This window comes from Accipiter gentilis, unplaced genomic scaffold (genome assembly GCF_929443795.1).
Source record: "Accipiter gentilis unplaced genomic scaffold, bAccGen1.1, whole genome shotgun sequence".
Taxonomy (NCBI): domain Eukaryota; kingdom Metazoa; phylum Chordata; class Aves; order Accipitriformes; family Accipitridae; genus Astur; species Astur gentilis.
Window position 1 is genome coordinate 452,305 of NW_026061070.1, and position 22,695 is coordinate 474,999.

The 22,695-nt window shown below is 46.7% G+C and overlaps 2 protein-coding genes across 18 annotated transcripts in view; one reads left to right on the forward strand and one right to left on the reverse strand.

The window, feature by feature from the left end:
* LOC126037372 (electroneutral sodium bicarbonate exchanger 1-like) overlaps positions 1-22,695 on the forward strand; it is a 108,953-nt gene that overhangs the window by 67,649 nt on the left and 18,609 nt on the right. The window lies entirely within an intron of this gene.
* Positions 1-22,695, reverse strand: part of LOC126037370 (electroneutral sodium bicarbonate exchanger 1-like) — a 265,741-nt gene that overhangs the window by 31,442 nt on the left and 211,604 nt on the right. The window contains exon 1 of one of the 17 annotated variants that reach the window (XR_007505655.1): positions 13,149-13,192. The exons of the other annotated variants lie outside the window; for them this stretch is intronic. The gene's annotated coding sequence lies outside the window, so the exon portion shown is untranslated. Of the gene's footprint in view, positions 1-13,148; positions 13,193-22,695 lie in introns of those variants that run through there. 17 annotated transcript variants of the gene reach the window in all.

Consider the following 22,695-nt stretch of genomic DNA (forward strand, 5'->3'; position numbering starts at 1 on the left):
AATCATAACTGCCAAATGACTTGACAAGCTTGTAAACATCCAAACCGCTGCAAACACATCTATACATACAATAATGGATAAAACGTAGATGCATTCCACCTACACGCTTATGCAGGCAAACACTCGTGAGTTAAAAGCCACTGTATGAACCAGCTTACGGAGCGCTTAACAAAGCCAGTGATTCCCTGGCACACCTGAAGACCAGAAAAACATTCACCAAATAAAGTTAGGGACATGCTCTTTTTTTTTTTTTTTTTTTTTTTTAAACTGTAACGTGTACTAAGACAGCAAGATCACTTTTCCAGCGTCCTTCATACACACATATGACCCAGAAGCTACTTGAAATTACCTTGTGTAATGGAATTGTCTGGAAAGCTCAGCTTAAAGTAGCTGAGCTCAGTGACTGATTGATTTACAGGTACAGAAAATAAATGCATGCAGCATTTTAACAAGGACGACTTACCAGTGTTATGTTATTTCCATTTAGCAAAATCTGGTCTAGCTTTGTGATTCTTCTGCCCTCAGACGGAGTCTCACTGAAGCAGCGTTAAAAACAAATAAGTAAGCACACATAACCAGGGACAACAGTTCCAGTTTTGATTACAGAATAAATCTCTACATTAAGATGGCAGTTGTTGGAACTAAGAAATGAATTGGCCACGCTGCAGCCTGATCTTGACAAATTGACCGCCTGGATAAAGCAAGCTATCTGGCAACTAAAAAGATCCATTGTACTTTTCTGCTCAGTACACCTAAAGATACAGATTCACCCTCGAAATCTCGGCAATATCTTGAATACCACCAACACTCAGAACAGGTTTCAAATAGCAACGTGGCAGGACAAAGTAATAAATGCTTATCCTTAAGTCTGCTAACTCTCTAAGCCTTTGCCTAGACCTTAAGGAAATGTAAAAACAAACAAACTACTGGAAAGTTCAACACACAATCCACGCAAAGTTAAGGCTATCAAGTAGGAACCTGATTACAAGTATAAATCATGCAACAGCTACTCTATGACATGGATGTCCTGAACAGATCATCCTCTACAGTGTAAGTCCAAGGTACAAACCCTTCAGCTGGCAAATATTCCAAAAACATAAAACCTCTTTGCTTACAGAGCTTACACAGTATTTTTCCCCAGGAAACCAAACGTTCAAGAGGAACAGGAGGCAGAAACAACACTTGCAATTCTGTAACGTCTTCTAGCACCGTATCTGAAAAACCAGTTTCAAGGAAAATAAGGCCCCGAATTTAAAAATAGAACTATTTCCAGTTATTTCCATCTCACGCTGAGCTGTGATTTTACCTGTAAAATAAAAAAAATCAGAACAAGACAACTGATCCATACAAAAAAGGCTCTCCTATCCGGTGAACTCAAACCTCTCAAAAGCAGTAACATCACTGAGCTGGAGCATAAACTGGACGGCCTTAAACACCTCCATCAAAGGATACGGACAAAGTCATCGAGTCCTAGAAGCGTTCCCACAATTTCTGATCGCTCTTCATCACAACATGAACGCGTGCGTGGACCTACGCATTTGTCCACAAGTTCTGTAGATTGAAAGGCACAAGATATTGCTTTGTAGAACATACATGTTTTCCAGCAAAAACCTTAACGCTGTGGCGGCAAAAAAAGTCATTGCCGCGGGCACTGGTGAAAAGCACAGAAAGAAGGCGAAAAAAAGAGACAGGAAAAAAAACACAGTAAAAAAACCCGCTTCCTCAACTGCTGCCGGCAGGTACCTCCACAAGTTCCTGCGGCCGCAGGAACACGTTCCCTCCACCGAGAACCTCCCTCCACCTCGGTGCCGCCGGGCTGCAGCACATCACCGCGGGTCTGCCGAGCGCCAACGCTCGTCCCCAGCCGGCCTTTGCAAACCTCCTTTGCCCGGAGCCACCCCCCCCCCGCTCGCTGCCCGCGCCGGAGACCGGGACGCCCCAGCGCCTCTCCGCCGCCGCGGGCAGGGGCCGCGCCGCTGACAGGCCCGGCCGCGGCTCCCGAGCGGCGGGAAGTCCCGCGGCCTCAGGCGGACGCCTGACTGACGAGCCCGGAGGGCCGCCGCGCCCGCAGCCCCGGCCCGGCGAGGATTTTTCCCTCGCCGGCCAACAACGCCGGACGCTGCGGCCAGACCCGCGCACTTCACCGCGGCTGCGAAGGCGACGGGCTTCGCCGCCCGCCACCGCGCCGACGCGGGGGGGTGGCGCGGGGCCGCCCGGCCCCGGCCCGGCCCGGCCCCGGCCCCCTCGCCCCATCCAGCCGAGCCGCTCGCCCTCCCTCGCCTCCCGCCACCTCCGCACAGCCCCGCACCCCCGGGGTGAGCTGAGCTGATGGGCTGAGCTACAGCCTCCCCAGAAACCTCTGCCCTGACACCAGAGTCTCTGAAAACAGTTTCTGACCTCTTTTGGCACGTCACAAGATAGTAACCCAAACCACAAGACCATGTCTCTCCTACTTTGCTCTGTTGCAGAAGAATCTCAGCTTGCAAAGCACATCAGTTTTCCGTAACACAGATAACCAGGGTTCACACAGTCAGACTTTTCAGTCAGAAGGCCACAGAAAGAATCGTAAAGAGACCGAGTATCTTTTCCTTAAACATCCTGTTTACAGACAGCTATGTTACCTCCAAGTGCTATGAAAGTTACTTTCTCTAAAACTATCTTCCATTTAGTTTTCCTTCCCCCCCCCGAAAACAATCTTATAGCTTAATCCTCATAGGATTTTTTTCAAGTTTTGGTTTTTTCTAACGAGTATCAACACATGAACACTCTAAATAGTTTCAGGAAGTTCAGTATTTGCTACAGTTGCACTTGATCCAACATCCCACTTTTTTTTCCACCAAGCAAAGGAGTTCAACCAAGTTTCTTTCAAGAGCCATACAGGAGAAAGTACAGATTCTGCTCTGTCTGCTAACAAGCAGGCGAAGGAGCTGCTACTAATTTGAATACTATACAGGCTCTGCTGTGCCCATTTTCAACTGGGGAAGAGAAATAGCCCATCCTGTTTGAATATTTAGGTCCACATTTTCTCATTTGCAAAGCAGATCCACTGCCTTGGGAGACTGACCAGAATTACCTGGAACAAACATCCTTTTTGCCTAGGATCTGTTTGTTAGTTGAGAAAACAGTCACTACGTCCCTGTGATAATATGACACGATTTCATCACTACATTTCTGTCTCAAGGGGCCCAGCTGTATTTTATTTTCTAGTAACACAGTATCTATCCAATTCCGGTCTCTGACTTAAGAGATGAGCAACATGCAATTTCTTCAATGTCTACTTATCACGTGAGGAAGTCAACAAACCTCTTTTCACAGTTACAAGCACTTTTCAAAGATGTGACAGTTCCCTCCGGTCATCAGCTGACCCTGAACAAGTTGGAAAATATAAAAGGATCAATAAATGTGAGAAAGACCTTTGGTATGAGGGAACCCAGACAAACCGGTGCAGCAGCTTTCTTCCCTATTGATTGGAAGAGAATGCTGTTTGGCTGCTGCTTCTACGGATAATCCACAAATTATTTGCTATTCTTCTTAGCCAAAGGGCTAAGGCAGTGCCATCAGCAACTTCATAATATACGCTGAAACAAGAAGCAGGTATTACAGCTCCAAGTCTGAGGAAACAGCATCAATGTGATTAAGACAGCTCTAACATGGAAGGCCTGGTAAGTGGCAGTGGTATAAGGCACTAGCAATTTATCAGGGCTCTCTTTCAAATGCTGGCATTTTCTGTGACTTGGATTTTGCCTATTGTTATGAGATCATTACATCACCTATCACACAAGTGTAGCTTTGTTAACTTTCAAAGAAAAGCTGCTAGACAATATACAACACAAAGTTAGACAAGCGAGGGAAGTACACAGTGATGTCACAGGCACTCTGGAATTGGGCACCCGACTTGAATTCCTGGCTTTGAAAACCTCTCTCCAAATGACTTGCCATCCTTTCACTAAGATCCAGCAGCAGTTCTCTCCTGTGCCTCATGCTCTTCTGTAGTCAGCCAAAGCCCACGGAGCTGCACTGTAAGCTTGAAGACCAGGGTGCCAGCTTCGTGTCCTATTTCTGTCACCTAGTTCTTATGTACCGTTTCTTGCTAATCAAAAGGCCCAGTGAATCCTCCTCACACATCACACTTGAGGTAGTACATCCAAGCATTATTTCTGCCGCGCTACATTTGCACGGATTAGCTGCTGAACCCTCCAGATGATGTACTGCTTTTCAAGAAGGGTGTAGAATAACTGGTGAGGGTCTACAGTAAGTCCAAGAGGGTGCTCAACGATGTACAGGAGTCTGACTTCAAAGCATAAATTGAAAAACAGCCGCTTAACCTAGAAAGGGCAATACTGAAGAGAAAGAACAATGTTTAAACTCTAAAAGGTAGCTATAAGGAAGAACTTTTCTGTGCATCCACTGCACACAGTTACACGGAACCATGGGGCTTAAATTACAACCTGAAAAACTTAGGGTATGTGGCAATCTTTGCAACAGTAGTAATAATTACAGGAAATGTTTAAGAATAAATTAGGCAAGCGTTTGTCAAGAATGGTACAGAAAGTTGATCATTCACCTCTAGAACGAGAGCAACGCTAGACTATCTTCAAAGGTTCTTCTTTCCCCAGTGCTGTCCCTCTCTGTATTTCTACGCTCATCCAATACAAGCATCATCCCCAGCCGTGTACTTACAATTCTATATGCATATGCACATGTCTAGAGATGCACATTTATTTCTTCGTTACACACAGCTGAAGGAGAGTACTCATAGGCAAGCCAATTTACATAAACAGCTTCTGAAAGTAAAACACCTCAGCCTCTTGCAAAACGTCAGCCCAACAGAACACCGGGAGCGGTATGTAAATCCTTATGCCAAAACTGCATTCTCTTAAATCTTATGAAAACCATTTCTAACGTAAAGCCTGACCTGACTGGTCTATTTTCTGACACTCCCCTTCTCTGTCATCAGGTACTTATTAGATAGTAAAACAACTGACGGGGTAAACACCATAACTAGCACAATAGCTGACTTCCGTAGCAGTTGCATATCAGGTCTGAAGAAATGTGAGTTTAGTAGGTAGATACACATTCAGAAATGCACAAGAACTGAAAGGAGTAATCTGTAACTGGTAGACTAAGAACACTGCAATAGCATGCAATGTAAATCAACATGCACCTATAGGGAAGGGAAGGGAAGTACGGAAACATTCTTCTGGATTAAAAAAAAATATATACGCAGCAATGGTAGGAAAAGGTACTTGGAACGTGCCACTTTCAATCCACTGAAACAATGTCTGCAACAGCAGTAAGAACACTGGCAAACTACCTTCTCTGTTCCACAGGGCCTTGAAACCCATACGCATTGTCTGTTGCCAGTTGCCCTTAGGAAACAAAGGCGCTGCGATCAGTAGAAGCGTGTAGAACACCAAAAATGAAACTTTTGAGTATGTCACATGCAAGATCCTCATTCTCCGTACAGTCTACAAGGTTACACAATTGTAAAATACTTTGTAAGAATGAAAATCCTGAAGTTTGCCTTGGATTATAAAAGTTTTAAAACTCCGTTTTGAGTTTTTTTTCCAAGGGTTTTAGAAATAAAAGCATCTTGGTAAAGTGATTTTCACACACTGCACAGACACAAGCAGTGTTTCTCCCACTGCGAGAGGAGTATCAAAATACTCTTATCTAATATGTTATAGACAAAAGTGACCAAGGTCACAGGAGAATCTGTACTTTCCCACTGATTACAAGGAACGGGCCAGCTGCTTTGTGCCTCCTATGCAGCTGGAGCATGCAGTTGCCTGGTAACTTGTTCCGACCTGTTGCATCTTAATCACATATACATGGAGGAATACCAAGCTGACCGCTTAGGTTTATCAGCCAAAACAGTTTACAGCAACACAATAGTTTAGAGCAATTCAGGAAGTTTAACACTGAATTTAGGTATGCGCTTATATGGTTTGACGAACAGAACTTTTATAAATGAAAGGGAAACAACAGGTGACTTTAGAGCATACAAAAGGTATAGTCTAAAAACCAAATATCAATTATTAGCAATGTTTCCCTGTTCAAAGGGCATCATGTAATGTCTCAGACTCAACAAGCATGAACTGACAGACTGTTATGATTTGAAAATTTTAAAAAAGTTCTAATAGTGTGCCCAAAACAGAGCTGTTTCAGTGTTCAGGCTAGACTCGTTGTCTCCAGTAAATACATATCTTAATTCTAACACAGGATAAAAACCGATTTATAAATTCCCTCTTGTAAAAATGAAACTGTTCCAATCACCCTGTTCACTCCTATTTAAGATATTAAACAGGGCAAATCAGAAGTAACTTGAACCAATCCCTCCCACCCAGCTATAAACCAGGACCATATACAGCCCTTGCAGACTACACAAGACCCTGTCTCATTCCAGCCATATCATTAGCACAAGCTGTGCAAACCCATGCAAATCAACAGGTTTTCCAGGCATAAAAGCAGACTCCAACAGCAGTTAAGCCACTTCTTACAACTGACAATGTCATACTTCCATCACTGATTATAGCACAAGAACAAAAGAGAATGGGTCTTTATTGTCCTTCATGAACTTGAGGGGCTGCAAGAAACCAGTGAAGTTACAAGCCTGGATTCTGTAATGTCGCTATCAGCATAATTTCCAGATCAAAGATCCGGCCTCCTGTTACGATCATCAAACATAATTTTGAGTTCAGGGGACAGGTCATCACAACACTATGTTAGGTAGAGTATAAAACCTTATCATCAGATTCTCAGCTAGTTTAAGTCAATGTATTCTGTGTGTTCCGCTGAAGTCAACGAAACTAAACACACTATCATAGGAAAAAGATATTTCAGCATGCCTCAGACCTGGAAAACTATCTTGAAAAATGCCCGTAACTTTTAACACAAATTCTCTGCACTTCCCACGATCTCTCAACAGCGAGCAGTAGTAAGACCCTAACAGTTACTTGCAACCTATTTCTTGCATAGCATTCATTTTTATTTTAATTTTAAAAGGGGCAACTAATAAATAAGATTTTTGCAGCTACTCACAAAAATCAATAAGCAAAGACATTTGTTCCAAGACTTAAATTTCTTGTATAATTTAAAAAACTATCAAAACTCTGTAAAGTAAAATAGATACATTTACCTACTAATGTAGGAAACTACAGACAAACTTCAGGAAATGACCAAAGGTGCAGAGGATAGGCTAATGCCTATTAGCATTAGGTAGAAAAACAAGGTAGAAAAGGTAGAAATGCCTATTAGCATTAAGGTAGAAGAACAACAACAACAACAACAACAAAAAACCCCCAGAAGTTCTACAGAAAAATGAGTGAGCAGCCCACAGCACTGGCAGACAACAGATTTTTTTATCCCCGCTTCCTCCACCCCTTCTTCTTACCCCCCCACCCCCGTTTTTTTTTTAAAGGAAATAATTATTCTATTCTGAAACATATTGCCAGTGATGCAGTTGAAGCCAAAAGTTTAAATGAGTTCAGGAGAGAATTAACCGAATTCTAACACATGTGCCAACACAACTGCTATAAAAAGCATCTGCATCATGGTGAAATGCAAACAGCTACTCTGAGAATGACACATTATTATTCACTAAATTTGCCTTTTACCCTGTTGTATAGTTACTAATGTTGAAAAGAGTCACTGCTGTGCAAGAAACTAAAACTTACAGCGCTTTATGCTCGGAGAGAACTGTGGCCCATCAGCTCGTGGCTGTGAAGTCTTACAACTTAACACGTTGCAGTTGCGCACCAGCAAGTTCTGAGGCGGACTGCTGACTGTATTCAATAGTCACAGCTTATGTAGGAGGATATGATAAAACTTACTTACTTGCCTTTAACCGATGCTCCAAATATGTTAAAGTCGTTCTTAAAGCAGGTTACTGGTTTGATTACCCTTCATACAAAATCCTCCTTCAAATGGAGGTTTCTCTTCTCTTCTTTTCAGATTTAAGGCATGAACAGAAACCACACCTGCATCATCACTGAAATCAGTGCCTATTTTCAATAAACTTTAGTAGCAGCATCAGAATTCGTCCTCAAGTACCGTTCATAAAGCAAATGCTTCATTCTTCAAAACTTTTTTTAGCAAAGGTTAGTAATGCTGTACCACAGACTCTCACGCCCAGTCACGCATGTTCTTCCCGAGACTGTTACGCAGCTTCGTATTTTAAAAATCGCCATCCTAACTGCGTACCTGATACTACTGGTTCTCCCCTTTTTAAAGTCTGATGTTAAGGAAAAGCTGCAAGTCCTACAAAACCAGGCAGACTTGCTTGTTCATGCCAAAGAGAAAAAGGTTAAGCATTAATAAAAAATAAGACTATTGCCTACCTTTAAGTATCCATAAAGCTATCAACATGAACTGTATGGTGGCTTGTTAGCATCGCTATTTCAACACGGGCATGCAAAATGTCCTTCAGTTAAATTCCAAACTCTATGAAGTAATTGGTGGGCAATTCCCCAAGGATAAAACATCTATCAAAAGCCAACAGTAAGCCAGAAATCTCTTTCCGTTTCATAGGGTAAAAAAAAAAAAATACAGTGAATCCTGAAAAAAGAAATCGATATTAGACAGGGAACACCTATATAGTTATAAGGCAAGTAATAAAACATTTAGTGTTTTGATTTTTTTCTTTTTATTTATGTCATCACAATAGTTAGACAAACATGGAAACATTTGCAACAGCAATACTTGGGTCACTTTAAAATCTTGGTAACACTGAAATACAGGTCAGCAAAAGCTAATGATGCGGGGAGGGGACTTTAGGTCTTCTTATTTTCATACACATTCACACACACGCACATATATATCTATATACACACGCGCACTCCACAACTCCAAAGAGCTATCTTAACTATGTCTGCCAGTAAACGGAAATAGTAGGCAGAAAGGAACCATATCCATACTAAGACAGTTAGCTGTGTCGTAAAACTGAAGATCACTGCAAACAGTGCCATCCTAAAGAAGAAGAAGAAGAAAAAAAACAACCAACACCAAAAAAACTGAAAGGAGCCATCGCTGTGCATGTCATAAGCATGAAGTTATTTTAACCTGATGACTACTCTGCCCTATACTTTAAGCATCATTAAGTTTTTATGTGTTTTTAAAGTCTAAGGTTATTATTTTAAATGACCTACTTGTAGTGGCAGCCCAAGTAGCATTCTGGAGAACACCACAGTGCCCACAATTTCTACAGGTCAGTGCAGAATGATTAAGCACTACATTTCTAGGGGAGGAAAACAAAAAACCACTACCGCTCATTTATTCGATTGAAAAGCTTATTACCTGTACCTTCCAAAGCAACAGGCTACAGGAACACTGAATGCAAAGTAAACCAGACCCATCTGGAATACTCTGACTCAGTCTCAGCTCCAAGTTACACATCTTTCATTTCGTATTTGAAGGGATTAACAGCATTTGGATGCACAGAAACTGTCTTTACAGTGATGTCTGCAGACCTCCAAGTCATAAGTTAAAAATGTCTTCCTAAATTATAACAGTATTAGCACTTCCTCTGAAAGGAGTGAAAAAAACACAACCAGGGAAGGAGGAAGTGACACAACACCAAGGGTTTTTTTCCCAGAGATAACAAAATCCTGAGAGAACAAGATGCTTGTGCTATCAGAATAAAAATCCCCAAAGAAGCAAAAGAGTTTACCTTTCCCTTGGAAAAGTTACTTTTGAGTCAAGATCTGCCCTTTTTCTCTCCCAAGCATGAAATCTCTCTTCAGCTTAAGACTCTCTTCTACTGCAGTAGAAATTTAGTGCACATGCTGGAACCTGGACAGAATCTTATTTAAAAAAACAAACAATACAATAGTACTACAGTGGCTAGAAATCTTTTACATATTCTGATGAAGAGACTCAACTTATTTCTAGGAAATAAAGTGTTTGGGGCCAAAGCCAACGCATGATGGTCATGTAAGGTTAAATTTTTATTAATTTTTTTTTTTTTTTAAATTGATATATTGAAAAAAGCTGGAGAAGGAAGCGGGGACAGAAAGGAAAAACCATTCAGGGAGTCAGTGGTATAGACTGTCAGCACGCAATCTAAATATTGTAATTGCAGATCACATAGTCAGAACAAGCCAGTCAAAAGTAGCACCCTCCCTGGGAGAGGGGCGGGAGTCTCTCTCCCCTTGTCTTTCAAGCCAAGACCCAACTAGCAGAAGGCAGCTTTTCTGTCAGATAAAGCAAGGCAAAAGGATCATGTACAGCAACTTCCTTGCAGCCTCTTGCTCCTGAGCACCCTTCTTCACCTCTTTCTTTCTTTCTCTCTTTCTTCTGGTGATGGGAAGGCAAAGCATGTTCTGTTCCTGTGAGCCCATACTGCTTGTCCCTATAGTCACAGCAGGCACCTGTGATTCCTCTCCGAAGACATTTACGCATAGAAATCAGTTGAGTGGTGTGTTACAGAAGCATAAGCTGCAGTGGACGTGATTCTGAATCAGTTATTTTTTTTGCCCATCATGACAAAATAAAACCAGCAATTTCTTACTTTATAGAAATCCTCCTAAAGTAGTAGTTGCCCCCAATCGCTGTCAAGTTTTTGTATCACAGGAGAACAAATGCAGCCAAAATAACATTTTCTCTAAAAGGACCGCTCCGAACTGCACAAGCAGGCAGGCACAGGCAGCTCCCGATTTAATTAAGCGTATGTACACAGCACCACTTAGTGGTGCAAGCGGAGTCACCGCTGACAGGAATGAGAAGCTTGAACACCAACCTTCCCTCCCCGGCCCCCTGGACACTGCAGCCTGATCTTGACAAATTGACCGCCTGGATAAAGCAAGCTATCTGGCAACTAAAAAGATCCATTGTACTTTTCTGCTCAGTACAACTAAAGATACAGATTCACCCTCGAAATCTCGGCAATTTCTTGAATACCACCAACACTCAGAACAGGTTTCAAATGGCAACGTGGCAGGACAAAGTAATAAATGCTTATCCTTAAGTCTGCTAACTTTCTAAACCTTTGCCTAGACCTTAAGGAAATGTAAAAACAAACAAACTACTGGAAAGTTCAACACACAATCCACGCAAAGTTAAGGCTATCAAGTAGGAACTGGATTACAAGTATAAATCATGCAACAGCTACTCTATGACATGGATGTCCTGAACAGATCATCCTCTACAGTGTAAGTCCAAGGTACAAACCCATCAGCACCTCCTTCCCTCTCTGTATCGCTGTGGTTACCTGCTCTGTGCCCAGAGCCAAAAAGAGTCCCGACATTCGAGTTACTGTTCCTTTTATGCCCACCCCCATACTTCTTTCCCGACGGAGAGGTGATGCACCTGATTTGAGGTGGAGTGCAGACAACCTTCTCATCTAGTGCTGGGCAGTTTATTTGTCCCATAAACAAACCCCAGGAAAGAGAATGCACGGTTAGACGGGTGCACTTGAGGTTTTGACCACGCGGTAGCACCGTTAACTGCTGAAAGAGCAGGACTCTCTGCCGCTCCGTGTCCATGTCACGACTGCCCTCACGTCCCCAGTCTGCACCCAGCTCCTCCAGGGTGTGCAGAAGAGCTTCCAGCCCTGGCTCAGCAGGCGTCCACATAAGATCCCCCAGCCAAGAGGGGGGTGTATGCTCACCTGCCACATCGATACCGTGGGTACATTAAAAGCCACCCCCCAACCCTTTCCCCAGGAGTGATTGGGGGAGGCTCTTCAGTCATCTGGCTGTAAACCCCCTCCCCCTCAGGGAGACCAACATCCAGGCATGCCTTGCTCTAACTCCCCAAATCCACTGCCCTCCGAGGAATAAAAGGCGTCTGGGCCACTCCCCCGGCTCTAATCTGCAGATATGCCTGGCTTCCCAGAAGCAGGCTGAGAAAGCCAGCATTAAGGCACTCCTTCCCACGCCCAGATCCACAAAATCCTCAGAGAAAAGAAGAAAAATAGCCACTTCACCGCAGCAGGAAGTAAATGGACTTGGGGGACACAGGAGGCCAGTTCTCCTGGGGTCAATGGAAAGGAGGGCTAGATGCAACGTATCTGAGGATTTTCCATGTGCACAGCTGAAACAGCCATGCCTCAAGCAGGGATGCGTCCCATTTATGGCAGTTCCTCCCCACTTCTCATCCCCAAAAGACAAACTCGGGCCTCTGCCTTCTCCGTGTGTAGCTCCCCACTCCCTTCAGCATGGAGCTGCGAGGCTCGGGGTTTGTGGAGAACCACAGGTGGGAAACCGAGGCTACTAATGGTGACCACAGAGAACAGACCAGCTCGGAGGGGGCGAGGAGGGCCGATGCACAATTTCTACGTTTGAATTTGTTGGGAACTTGGTGGGAGTCACAGGCTTGCAAGCCACAACCCCAGCTATCCAGGACATGGGCTTCCCAAGATCACAAACCTCCGGGGACGGGGACAGGGACGGCGCCTGCGCCGGCGAGCGAACGCCGGGCTGCCCCAACGCGAAGCACGGCGCATGCGCCCAGGAGGCGCATCCGCACGGCTGGTCGGGGAGCGGGCGCAGCGGGAAGCCCGCGGAAAACCACGCGAAACCGGCAACGCTCCTGAGTCTGACCTGGTCGGACTACGCCGCGCCCGAGAGCCGCGCTGCTGCCCGGCCGCCGAGTCCGCGAAAACTACAGCTCCCGGCATGCCCCGGGAGGCATCCTGCCCTGCTGCCTGACCCCGAGGGGACGCCGCTTCCGTTCCCCCCCACCTCCCCACGCCGGCGCAGCGGCAGTTCCCGCGGAGCCCCCAGCGCCGCTCCGGGTAGCTCCGGCACGGCGCGGCCCCGCTGCCGCTCCGTGCGTGCAACATGGACCCCGCCGTCCTCCTCGGGGCTTTCCCCGGGACCCGCCGGCCGACTGCGCAGCCCCGCCACGGGGCCCGGTGAGCCCCCACCCCCGCGCGCCCGTTCTCTCAGCCGCCCTGTCAGCGCCCCCCCCCCCCCCCCCCCCCCCGCGCGCACGTTCTCTCAGCCGCCCTGTCAGCGCCCCCACCCCCACCCCCGCGCGCACGTTCTCTCAGCCGCCCTGTCAGCGCCCCCACCCCCACCCCCGCGCGCACGTTCTCTCAGCCGCCCTGTGAGCCCCCAGGGCTCCCCCTCGGCCTCGGCACCCCCACCGCCCCCGGGCCACCCCCGCCTCCGACGTTCGCGCTCCGAGGGGCGCCCGGCCCCGCTCACCTTCTCCCTCGGGGCAGCCGCAGCCCGGTCACTGCTCAGCTCCGCTCCTGCCTGGGCTCCCGGCGGCCCCTCCCCCGGCAGCCCCTCCCCTTGCCAGGGAGGGGGCGTCGCCATCAGCCTCTCACTGCCCGCACCTGCGGCTCCTCCAGCCCCGGCCCGCAGCTGTGGTACCGAAACCCGGAACCAAACCCCTCACCACCAAGGTGAAGTGAAGCAGCAGGCACTGCCTTGACTGAGTGACAGATGTCAAGAGTCGTCTGATGTGGAAGAGGTGTTAACTGGGGTCAAAATACAGATTTTAATACCCATCTTATTTTAGTTCTAAGACTTGGCAATTGCCAGGTATCATCTTTTCGATTTCCCCAGGTCCACCCGCGAGCGAGGCCACAAGGGAGATTTCTTCCAGAGAGAGGATAGAGTTATTAAGTCTCAAGACCACGATTTGCTTTTCTCCTTCATGAAGAGGTGAGTGGATCATATAGCATCACTAGTCACCCAAGCAGTTAAGCCTGAACTTTTCACCTGTCCTTTAATGCCGTCAACTCCAAGCTAAATTTTTCCCGTTATTAAGAGGGGACCAAAGATCATGTGAAGTATTATTATCCTTTCTACAAATACACCCCCATCTTAGAGCTTTAGCTACTAGAGAAGGTCTTGGGAGTTTGGGGTCAGAGGAGCTAGCTGCAAGTACAAACTTTCATACAGCTCTGTTTAGGATGTGTGATGTTTCTCTGGTTGTCTAAACCGGTCTAAATTTCCACAGATGGTCCCGACTCTGGGTGGCTCTAACAAGGATCCTGGAACTCCAGTAAGTTCTAAACATCGTTTTATATTTTAAACATGATCCCAAGTTCCTTTTTGCACTTGTCTCTACGGTTTTGGCAGCTGACAGCCCCGAGGGGTGCTTGTACAAGTTTCTCCCGAAGGGCGAGTAAATTAATTCTTTTGTCCGTGAGGTGGATGGTTTGGTAACGTTATAATTCACAACGCTATAATTCCTTCTTTCAAATTTAAAAAAAAATAATTGCCTTTTAAATCCATCCAATTTAATCTGCTAAAATGATTCTCGTTGTTCTACCTCTTTTCTCAAGTTTTGGTTAAATTCAATGTCAGTATTCTCCACGGAACTAGATTTTCATCTGACTTTGGAATCGGAAAGGCAGGCTGTTACTGAGGTTAAATTCTGTGTCTTTACAAAACTTTGAATCAGTTACAAAACTAGATTATTTTTTTTAATTCAAATTACAAAACCGGTTAATATCAAGATGAATAGCTCAAACAATAATTGTTTCATTTTGTTTATCTCATGTTTAGAACCCCTCAAAAAAACCCACATACACCCTCTAAACACACAAAAAGATTATTGCCCTCGACAATATTCCTAATAGCAACCCCAACATTATAAACTTTACACAACTGTTTTCCCAAATAGATAACGTGAAACTTACTTATAGATTTTCCGTTTTAAAGGGACAGTTTCTTTAGACTTCCAGTTTCTTGTTGGGTGCTTTCTTTATTCTCGAATAATGAAGCCAAGGTTCTTCTCCCAGACCTTTACTGCTACAAGTGTTGTTAAAATGACTCGATACGGTCCTTTCCACTTCTCGGTGATTTTATATATATTCAGTCTCCTGGTCGGAAGGGATGCGCTGCTACGTCCAGTTCTAAGGGTCCAGCTGTGGAGACATACTGACAAAGTTCTTGAAAAGAATTGCTTAAAGAAATCATAACACCTTTTAAAAACATATCTCCAAAGGCACTCAAGATACTCAGAACACAGGACTCTTGATATGGTCTTTCATACATTTCCTAAAGACTTGGCTTTTCTTTCTCTTCTGGCTATACTCCGATTCTTAATAGAGCCACGGGTAACGCTTTAACCCATGTGAGGAGTGAGGTTTCCTGACAAATTTTACTCGACTGTTGCTTAAGGATATAGTTCATTCTCTCTCTCTCTCTCTCTCCCCCCACACACTTGCCTGTGGTCTATGTGGGGTGTGATAGTCTCAATCCATAGATAATACTTGGCTCAACTTGTCTCATAATCTTTGCTATAAAATGAGGGCCATTGTCAGATGACATTCTTACAGGCACCCCATATTTTGGTATTATCTCTTTGAGCAAGACTTTGACTACTTCCCTTGCTTTGTTGGTGTGACAAGGGAAAGCCTTGGGCCACCCAGTAAAGATATCAACTAAAACTAGGACATATCCATATTTTCAAGGCAATTCTATAAAATCAATTTGCTAATATTCTTCTAAAAAATTTCCTTATTTAATAATCCCAAAGATGATCTTATTACTGGTTCGCGGATAAATTTACATATACATTTCACGTCCGCTTATAATTGTTTAAACAATCTTTGTCATATTTCGCTTTCTGTTTCCCAGTATACTCTGTGATGTTCAATGGGGCAATTTCTCTTATTATTGTGGGTGGGACTATTATTCGACCTGTCGGTGTTACAGCCTATCCTGTTTCATTTTGTTAGCCTGCAATCTAATAATTAATTCTTCATCTTTTTCATTATAATTTGGAGTTTCTTTAGGCAATTTTATACCTTTCTCTGGAACTAGTGCTAGGATGCCTTTTTCTGCAGCCTCTTCAGCAGCTTTATCAGCCAGTCGGTTACCTGCGTTAGGACCGGTCTTACCTAACGGATGTGCTTTACAGTGCATCATCGTGACTGCTGTTGGTTTTTGAATGCTTTCTAACAATTTCAGTATTTGTTCTGCGTGCTGAACGGCGGTTCCTGGTGCAGATAACAGTCCTCTTTCTCCCCGTATCGCTCCATGCGCACGTACCACTCCAAAAGCATACTTTGAGTCTGTCCAAGTGTTGACTCGCTTTCCTTGACTTAGTTCCAGAGCTCGAGTAAGAGTTATCAATTCAGCCTTTTGGGCAGAGATCATCGAAGGCAAAGTTGGCAACGCAAGTACCTCCTCAGTAATTATTGTCTATCTCGATAAAACGTTTTCCTTCACAGATGGAACCGCTTCCGTCGGCATATAGTTCCCAATCTGTTTCTTCTAGTGGCACATCTCAGAGATCCAGTCAGCTGGAGTAAACTCTTTCGATTGCCTGCAAGCAGTCACGTTCTAGTTCTCCTTTAACTCGGTCAGTTGTTGAAAACCCAACAGGGTTAACGGCGGTAGTAGTTTTTAGGTAAACATCATCTTGTTCCAGGAACAACACCACTTGGTATTTCAGCATTCTGCTAGAGGATAACCAGTGCCCCCCTTTCCGTTTTAGCACAACAGTTATCATGTGGGAAACGTACAGTAATCCTTTCTCCTCAGGCGAACTTACGAGCTTCCTGGATCAGTAGCACAGTTGCACCGTTGACGTTTTTTCTTTTTTGGAGGAACCTCTGCCCTCCGTGATCCCCTGTGACCCCTTCCGGACGTCTCCTAGCGTCTTTTGGGCTTTTCTTATAAGGGCCGGAGATCCCAGGTAGCAGCCCCAGACTTGTCTAATGAGGCTACCCTAGATGATTCTTCTCTTTTGCAGGAAGCTCTCTTCTCCAGGATTGACCCAAGACTCCTCCAGGCGTCATCCCAGAATGTTTTGACCTCTGCGTTTGGGACCGGAGATCCCATCTACCTGCCCCAGACTCCTCCAAGTAAGTAGCTCGAGACATTTTTGTTCTCCTGTAGAGAAATCTCTCAACTCCGACAGCCACCTGAGACTCCTCCCAGGCATCTCCCACAGTCTTCTGTCCTCTGCTTTACCTACCTAAGGGGTCAGGTAGAAGCCCCAGACTCCTCCAAGGAAGCTACCGTTGAGGCTTTGTTCTTTTTTGGAGGACCCTGTGCCCTCCGGGATCCCCTGTGATTCCTTCCAGACGTCTCCTAGAGTCTTTTGGCCTTTTCTTATAAGGACCGGAGATCGCAGGTAGCAGCCCCAGACTTGTCTAATGAGGCTACCCTAGATGATTCTTCTCTTTTGCAGGAAGCTCTCTTCTCCGGAATCGACCCAAGACTCCTCCAGGCGTCATCCCAAAATGTTTCGACCTCTGCGTTCGGGACCGGAGATCCCATCTACCTGCCCCAGACTCCTCCAAGTAAGTAGCTCGAGACATTTTTGTTCTCCTGTAGAGAAATCTCACAACTCCGACAGGCACCTGAGACTCCTCCCAGGCATCTCCCACAGTCTTCTGTCCTCTGCTTTACCTACCTAAGGGGTCAGGTAGAAGCCCTAGACTCCTCCAAGGAAGCTACCGTTGAGGTTTTTTCTTTTTTGGAGGAACCTCTGCCCTCCGGGATCCCCTGTGATTCCTTCCAGACGTCTCCTAGAGTCTTTTGGCCTTTTCTTATAAGGACCGGAGATCGCAGGTAGCAGCCCCAGACTTGTCTAATGAGGCTACCCTAGATGATTCTTCTCTTTTGCAGGAAGCTCTCTTCTCCGGGATCGACCCAAGACTCCTCCCAGGTGTCATCCCAGAACATTTTTACCTCTGCGTTCGGGACCGGATATCTCAGCTACCTGCCCCAGACTCCTCCAGGTAAGTAGCTCGAGACATTTTTGTTCTCCTGTAGAGAAATCTCTCAACTCCGACAGGCACCTGAGACTCCTCCCAGGCATCTCCCACAGTCTTCTGTCCTCTACTTTACCTACCTAAGGGGTCAGGTAGAAGCCCCAGACTCTTCCAAGGAAGCTACCGTTGAGGTTTTTTTCTTTTTTGGAGGAACCTCTGCCCTCCGGGATTCCCTGTGATTCCTTCCAGACATCTCCTAGAGTCTTTTGGCCTTTTCTTATAAGGACCGGAGATCCCAGGTAGCAGCCCCAGACTTGTCTAATGAGGCTACCCTAGATGATTCTTTTCTTTTGCAGGAAGTTCTCTTCTCTAGGATCGACCCAAGAGTCCTCCCAGGCGTCATCCCAGAATGTTTTGACCTCTGCGTTCAGGACCGGAGATCCCATCTACCTGCCCCAGACTCCTCCAGGTAAGTAGCTCGAGACATTTTTGTTCTCCTGTAGAGAAATCTCTCAACTCCGACAGGCACCTGAGACTCCTCCCAGGCACCTCCCACAGTCTTCTGTCCTCTGCTTTACCTACCTAAGGGGTCAGGTAGAAGCCCCAGACTCCTCCAAGGAAGCTACCGTTGAGGCTTTTTTCTTTTTTGGAGGAAACACTGCCCTCCGGGATCCCCTTTGATTCCTTCCAGACGTCTCCTAGAGTCTTTTGGGCTTTTCTTATAAGGACCGGAGATCCCAGGTAGCAGCCCCAGAGTTGTTTAATGAGGCTACCCTAGATGATTCTTCTCTTTTGCAGGAAGCTCTCTTCTCCGGAATCGACCCAAGACTCCTCCCAGGCGTCATCCCAGAACATTTTGACCTCTGCGTTCGGGACCGGAGATCCCAGCTACCTGCCCCAGACTCCTCCAAGTAAGTAGCTCGAGACATTTTTGTTCTCCTGTAGAGAAATCTCTCAACTCCGACAGGCACCTGAGACTCCTCCCAGGCATCTCCCACAGTCTTCTGTCCTCTGCTTTACCTACCTAAGGGGTCAGGTAGAAGCCCCAGACTCCTCTTAGGAAGCTACCATTGAGGTTTTTTCTGTTTTGGAGGAGCCTGTGCCCTCTGGGATCCCCTGTGATTCCTTCCAGACGTCTCCTAGAGTCTTTTGGCCTTTTCTTATAAGGACCGGAGATCCCAGGTAGCAGCCCCAGAATTGTTTAATGAGGCTACCCTAGATGATTCTTCTCTTTTGCAGGAAGCTCTCTTCTCTGGGATCGACCCAAGACTCCTCCCAGGCGTCATCCCAGAATGTTTTAACCTCTGCGTTCGAGACCGGTGATCCCAGCTACCTGGCCCAGACTCCTCCAAGTGAGTAGCTCGAGACATTTTTTTTCTCCTGTAGAGAAATCTCTCAACTCCGACAGCCACCTGAGACTCCTCCCAGGCATTTCCCACAGTCTTCTGTCTTCTTCTTTACCTACCTAAGGGGTCAGGTAGAAGCCCCAGACTCCTCCAAGGAATCTACTGTTGAGGTTTTTTTCTTTTTTGGAGGAACCTCTGCCCTCCGGGATCCCCTGTGATTCCTTGCAGACGTCTCCTAGAGTCTTTTGGCCTTTTCTTATAAGGACCGGAGATCCCAGGTAGCAGCCCCAGACTTGTTTAATGAGGCTACCCTAGATGATTCTTCTCTTTTGCAGGAAGCTCTCTTCTCCGGGATCGACCCAAGAGTCCTCCCAGGCGTCATCCCAGAATGTTTTGACCTCTGCGTTCGGGACCGGCGATCCCATCTACCTGCCCCAGACTCCTCCAAGTAAGTAGCTCGAGACATTTTTGTTCTCCTGTAGAGAAATCTCTCAACTCCGACAGCCACCTGAGACTCCTCCCAGGCATCTCCCACAGTCTTCTGTCTTCTGCTTTACCTACCTAAGGGGTCAGGTAGAAGCCCCAGACTCCTCCAAGGAAGCTACCGTTGAGGTTTTTTCTTTTTTGAAGGAGCCTGTGCCCTCCGTGATCCCCTGTGATTCCTTCCAGACGTCTCCTAGAGTCTTTTGGCCTTTTCTTATAAGGACCGGAGATCCCAGGTAGCAGCCCCAGACTTGTCTAATGAGGCTACCCTAGATGATTCTTCTCTTTTGCAGGAAGCTCTCTTCTCCGGGATCGACCCAAGACTCCTCCCAGGCGTCATCCCAGAAAGTTTTGACCTCTGCGTTCGAGACCGGAGATCCCAGCTACCTGCCCCAGACTCCTCCAAGTAAGCAGCTCGAGACATTTTTGTTCTCCTGTAGAGAAATCTCTCAACTCCGACAGCCACCTGAGACTCCTCCCAGGCATCTCCCACAGTCTTCTGTCCTCTGCTTTACCTACCTAAGGGGTCAGGTAGAAGCCCCAGACTCCTCCTAGAAAGCTACCGTTGAGGTTTTTTTCTTTTTTTCGAGGAGCCTCTGACCTCCGGGATTCCCTGTGATTCCTTCCAGACGTCTCCTAGCGTCTTTTGGCCTTTTCTTATAAGGACCGGAGATCCCAGGTAGCAGCCCCAGACTTGTCTAATGAGGCTACCCTAGATGATTCTTCTCTTTTGCAGGAAGCTCTCTTCTCCGGGATGGACCCAAGACTCCTCCCAGGCGTCATCCCAGAACGTTTTGACATCTGTGTTCGGTACCGGAGATCCCATCTACCTGCCCCAGACTCCTCCAAGTAAGTAGCTCGAGACATTTTTTTTCTCCTGTAGAGAAATCTCTCAACTCCGACAGCCACCTGAGACTCCTCAAAGGCATCTCCCACAGTCTTCTGTCCTCTGCTTTACCTACCTAAGGGGTCAGGTAGAAGCCCCAGACTCCTCCAAGGAAGCTACCGTTGAGGTTTTTTCTTTCTTGGAGGAGCCTGTGCCCTCTGGGATCCCCTGTGATTCCTTCCAGACGTCTCCTAGAGTCTTTTGGCCTTTTCTTATAAGGACCGGAGATCCCAGGTAGCAGCCCCAGACTTGTCTAATGAGGCTACCCTAGATGATTCTTTTCTTTTGCAGGAAGTTCTCTTCTCTGGGATCGACCCAAGAGTCCTCCCAGGCGTCATCCCAGAATGTTTTGACCTCTGCGTTCAGGATCGGAGATCCCAGCTACCTGCCCCAGACTCCTCCAAGTAAGTAGATCGAGACATTTTTGTTCTCCTGTAGAGAAATCTCTCAACTCCGACAGCCACCTGAGACTCCTCCCAGGCATCTCCCACAGTCTTCTGTCCTCTGCTTTACCTACCTAAGGGGTCAGGTAGAAGCCCCAGACTCCTCCAAGGAAGCTACCGTTGAGGTTTTTTTCTTTTTTGGAGGAACCTCTGCCCTCCGGGATTCCCTGTGATTCCTTCCAGACGTCTCCTAGCGTCTTTTGGCCTTCTCTTATAAGGACCGGAGATCCCAGGTAGCAGCCCCAGACTTGTCTAATGAGGCTACCCTACATGATTCTTCTCTTTTGCAGGAAGCTCTCTTCTCTGGGATCGACCCAAGACTCCTCCCAGGCGTCATCCCAGAATGTTTTGACCTCTGCGTTCGGGACCGGAGATCCCATCTACCTGCCCCAGACTCCTCCAAGTAAGTAGCTCGAGACATTTTTGTTCTCCTGTAGAGAAATCTCTCAACTCCGACAGCCACCTGAGACTCCTCCCAGGCATCTCCCACAGTCTTCTGTCCTCTGCTTTACCTACCTAAGGGGTCAGGTAGAAGCCCCAGACTCCTCCAAGGAAGCTACCGTTGAGGTTTTTTTCTTTTTTGGAGGAGCCTGTGCCCTCTGGGATCCCCTGTGATTCCTTCCAGACGTCTCCTAGAGTCTTTTGGCCTTTTCTTATAAGGACCGGAGATCCCAGGTAGCAGCCCCAGACTTGTCTAATGAGGCTACCCTAGATAATTCTTCTCTTTTGCAGGAAGTTCTCTTCTCTGGGATCGACCCAAGAGTCCTCCCAGGCGTCATCCCAGAATGTTTTGACCTCTGCGTTCAGGACCGGAGATCCCAGCTACCTGCCCCAGACTCCTCCAAGTAAGTAGCTCGAGACATTTTTGTTCTCCTGTAGAGAAATCTCTCAACTCCGACAGGCACCTGAGACTCCTCCCAGGCACCTCCCACAGTCTTCTGTCCTCTGCTTTACCTACCTAAGGGGTCAGGTAGAAGCCCCAGACTCCTCCAAGGAAGCTACCGTTGAGGTTTTTTTCTTTTTTGGAGGAACCTCTGCCCTCCGGGATTCCCTGTGATTCCTTCCAGACGTCTCCTAGCGTCTTTTGGCCTTCTCTTATAAGGACCGGAGATCCCAGGTAGCAGCCCCAGACTTGTCTAATGAGGCTACCCTAGATGATTCTTCTCTTTTGCAGGAAGCTCTCTTCTCTGGGATCGACCCAAGACTCCTCCCAGGCGTCATCCCAGAATGTTTTAACCTCTGCGTTCGGGACCGGTGATCCCAGCTACCTGGCCCAGACTCCTCCAAGTGAGTAGCTCGAGACATTTTTTTTCTCCTGTAGAGAAATCTCTCAACTCCGACAGCCACCTGAGACTCCTCCCAGGCATTTCCCACAGTCTTCTGTCTTCTTCTTTACCTACCTAAGGGGTCAGGTAGAAGCCCCAGACTCCTCCAAGGAATCTACTGTTGAGGTTTTTTTCTTTTTTGGAGGAACCTCTGCCCTCCGGGATCCCCTGTGATTCCTTCCAGACGTCTCCTAGAGTCTTTTGGCCTTTTCTTATAAGGACCGGAGATCCCAGGTAGCAGCCCCAGACTTGTCTAATGAGGCTACCCTAGATGATTCTTCTCTTTTGCAGGAAGCTCTCTTCTCCGGGATCGACCCAAGACTCCTCCCAGGCGTCATCCCAGAAAGTTTTGACCTCTGCGTTCGAGACCGGAGATCCCAGCTACCTGCCCCAGACTCCTCCAAGTAAGCAGCTCGAGACATTTTTGTTCTCCTGTAGAGAAATCTCTCAACTCCGACAGCCACCTGAGACTCCTCCCAGGCATCTCCCACAGTCTTCTGTCCTCTGCTTTACCTACCTAAGGGGTCAGGTAGAAGCCCCAGACTCCTCCTAGAAAGCTACCGTTGAGGTTTTTTTCTTTTTTTCG